Genomic DNA, 3,850 nt, shown 5'->3' with positions numbered 1-3,850 from the left:
GCCGCCGCCGCGCATTGTCGTCGTCCTGTGGCGTCATGTCGACCGACACCTGGCTCAGGTAGCCGGTCAGCAGGGTCTTGTCGCTGGAGGGGAAGCCGAGCGTCATCAGCAGCGAGCCCTCGTCGTTGATCCACACCCCGGAGAGATCACACCAGTGGCGCAGCTTCTTTTTCGGCTGTTTGTTTTGGTTCGCTGCGAGGAAAAAACACATAAGCCGGTTACCTTTGCTTCAGTTGACTGATGTACCTGCTCTGGCACTGGTTTTTAACACTCTTGATTGAATTGGTCACGTTCAATGCAATGGCTTGGAGAATGGAATGTACACGCTTCTTGAACAAGTGGAAAAAAAGAGCCAAATAGTCGTGCGCAGAATGTGGCCAAAGCAGTTTTAGGGGTGTTTCACGCTACCGCCATGCCATAGAAAATACGATGAAATATTGATAAAAATCAACATTTTGTAAAAAGTTTTCGGCTCTTCGCGCGAGCATTAACCTTATAATTTTTCGGTTAAATGTGATTCATATTAAGCATAATAATTGAATCAGCAAATAAATTCAGGCGGTGCGAGAGAGGGGGCGGGGGAAGGGCGCCAGGCTGGAGAAGCTTTAGCATAGAAAAGAGCGATGCGAAAGGTGCTCATGAGCTTTTTCTGGCTCGTGCGTGCGCCTTGTGTTTCAAGACATGCGCACAAGCAATCTTAAATCGCAAGGATAGACCCCCGGCATTGCAGTCTCCGCTTGCTTGACACGTCGGCCACGGCAGGCTAACAGCTGACACTCCGCACATGGACATTGTAAATGGCCTCATTTTGGTCGCTACGACACGCCCAAGGGACCATGCGTACGTTGCCCTCGGTTTTGGCACAGTGACGTCACCACAAAGAGCCCAATGTGTGAGCAAAATAACATAGATGGTTCTTCAATAATGTGCTTTGCCGAGAAGGTAGCCGTGGCTTTGGGAAATAATTTGAACTTGTAATCTAGCAGTGCTAGGTATATTCGGTCACGGCAAGCATGTGCATTGCTTAAGGCATTGTCTGCCGTCTTATCGGCACAAACAATAAAAAGCTGGCAACTGTACAGAATGATAGACATCACACAGGCGCAACGGTGCTGTGGCTTCGTGTAACGCTAGGACCTACGTGGCTGAAACATCCGTAGGCAAAGCTGTTTGTCTGGAAGAAACCACACTCTGCGCAATGTCCACCCGCATTTGCCGTTGGTGTCCGCCCACCATCTCTCCCACGCATCACCCTCTGCGCGCCTGCCTGGCCGCTCGGCCGGCCGCCGGGCCTCACTGTGCTGGATGTTGACGGTGACCTCGCCGACGGCGCTGGAGTTGGCGCGCCGGCGCCGGCTCGCGGGCGCGGCGGCGGCGGCGGCGGCGGCGGCGGCGCCGGCGTGCCGGGCGGCTGCTGCAGCCTGATGCCGGCCCCACCAGCTCGTACACGGGCCCGGTGACGCCGTGGCCGGGCAGCTGCAGCTCGGCCAGGCCCGCCGCCAGGTTGCCCGTTGCCGTCCTGCGCCACCAGCTGGCCCAGCAGGCCATTGTCGCCGCGGTTCACCACGGAGCCGTTCTGAGGGACCGAGGAGGCGGTCCTCACTGAAAGCTGACTTGCTCCACGACGTCAGAGGGTCTGCCACCCACAGGCGTGCAGTCACATTCGAATGCAAATCAAATGAAGGACAGCCAAGGTTTTTGATGCTTTCATTACCTTCACCTTGCAATGCATGTCACCAAACCCTACATCACCTCCTTAATCACGAAACACGCATCGGAGGTCTATGCTCTGGCGTTGGCTCGTGGTGTTACAACCGCAGCGCGGAGCGAGCTGACCACAGGCGAGACCGTCACAGTCTCGGCAGTCGGCGACCGAGCGCGGCGGCTTACTCACCCCCGTTACAAACACGACGAGAGTCACCGGTTTGAGGTTGCCGGAGGACACGGGACCCACTGCTGCCGACGCCACGGTCAGGTCGTCCTCAGTGTCGATGACCGTGTCACTGCAGACAGCGGGAGGGTCAGGGGCCCAGCCGCCTTTCATTCGGTGTAGTCGGGCTCACAAACCCATCACTCAAAAAACGTCGAGGTGTGTAAAAGGTTTGCTGAGTGATTTCGTCAGGTCAACGACGGAATATCCAAACTGAATAACACAAATACCCGTTACGCAGGAAACGTTTCATAATATGTAAAGACACCAAGTTAGTCACAAAGTAGCGACATGTTAGTGTTTGTAATTGTCATGGCATTTGCGTGGAGGTTTTGTAGAACAAAGACATGCTCAAATTGTGTTAAGGTTCACAACGTTCTACAGAAGCAAGCGCGGTGTCACCACCCACGTCTGTTCTGTCGGTTATAAGCCATAATTCAATTAGAATGGCCAGAAAACTTATCTGGATAGTCAAATACCAATCATCAGATATGCAACATGCATGAATGGTGGGTTATGACACTAGACTATGTTATAAGGCAGTGTTTGGCAACACTGCTTATAACATTGGACTATGTTGTAATGCAGTGTTTGACAACACGGCTTATAACATTAGGCTATGCTATAAAGCAGTGTTTGTCAACATTGAATGTGAATCCAAAACTTTCAAGCGTAGTTAAACTCAACAGTCCCTGGAACCAAGCCGGCTCGGGTGAAATGTTGGATAATGCTCTTTCAAGCTGTCCAACTGCCGGAATTCATTTCGCGGTTTTCTCAATTGATATTGTCATTGAGTGCTATGCTTCAAGGCCAAGTATTAAAGATCATTTAGTGCGCAAATTATAAATATCACGAAATTAAACTGTACCACGTGAACAATGCGGGTGTGGTCACCTACAGGTGTGTGATATACTTATATCAGAGGCGTAAGGCTGGCAAACTTGTCAGCAAAACACAAGAATGAATAATGCAAATGGCGCTGTAAGCGTGGCTTTTTCCTGGCCTAAACCACACGCATGGTGCTTATATGATACGAATGTCAGAACTCAACGTGTGGTATCTATCTATTAAATACAAAACGGTCACGCATTGTTAGTTTTATGTCTGAAGTATTGTCAGGAGCACGCATACAAAGTGCACGTGATTTAGTCATTAGGCACATACCGTCTATTAAGTCTTCCAGCGATGCGGCGATTTAAGTTCCTTTGTCTGACTGACTTGGCCTCCACCTGGCATTGTAGAGAAATTACTGGTGAGATGATAGAGCAGTCACACCAAAGTATCTTGCCATCCATACCAACTTTGCATGATTGTTAAATAGCGTAAGGATCAGCAACACCTTTAAGCAATCCACGTATTTTAGGACAACTTTTCAACCTTTATTATAAATGGCAGGGTCACTTAGTAAAAACGGGGAATTACCAGAATCATATACCTCTCTTCGTCGTCTGGTGAAATTTTCGAAATTGAACCAGGGTGTTGGTGGTTTCCATGAGTCTTGATAAAAACTGTCACCGAGTCCTTTGGATACTTTTGGGAACACGTTGGGTGCAAAGTCGAAGCATCCATCCTTGCTCATCCACAAAAGGAAGAGCGCCGTAATGACGCGCATTTCGCAAATAATCGATTCGTTGCACTATACCATGATGTAAAACCACGCATGGTTGCGATAGCCACTATATGTTCTCAACGAGTACGTTGTCCCGTTAAGGCATGGCCGAATTTCTCGCACAGAAGTTGGTGCGTTTTGTGTTTTTGATCCCTCGAGTAGAGTGCGTTTTCACACAGTGCAATAAATAATGTACTGGGGAGCAGAAGGACAGAAAACTGACTTAGAGCAACATTTCTTTTCTTGGAAATACGTGAATTTGTCTCTGAATTCCCATTGATAGTATTCTTAATGTGTTACGGTCATTGTCG

The 3,850-nt window shown here is 49.4% G+C and overlaps 1 long non-coding RNA gene across 1 annotated transcript; it reads right to left on the bottom strand.

Annotated features, from left to right (window-relative positions):
• Window positions 1-1,919: 1,919 nt before the first annotated feature.
• Window positions 1,920-3,606, bottom strand: LOC119105778 (uncharacterized). The gene is made up of 3 exons (XR_005095067.1): window positions 3,366-3,606; window positions 3,095-3,159; window positions 1,920-2,003 (listed from the first exon to the last, which is right to left on the bottom strand). It is a non-coding gene; the product is annotated as an uncharacterized LOC119105778 (long non-coding RNA).
• Window positions 3,607-3,850: the final 244 nt, after the last annotated feature.

This window comes from Pollicipes pollicipes, unplaced genomic scaffold, assembly GCF_011947565.3.
Source record: "Pollicipes pollicipes isolate AB1234 unplaced genomic scaffold, Ppol_2.1 Scaffold_6138;HRSCAF=7277_pilon_pilon_pilon, whole genome shotgun sequence".
Taxonomy (NCBI): Eukaryota; Metazoa; Arthropoda; class Thecostraca; order Pollicipedomorpha; family Pollicipedidae; genus Pollicipes; species Pollicipes pollicipes.
The sequence above is the reverse complement of the archived record's forward strand: the minus strand, read 5'-3'. Positions and strand labels throughout refer to the sequence as shown.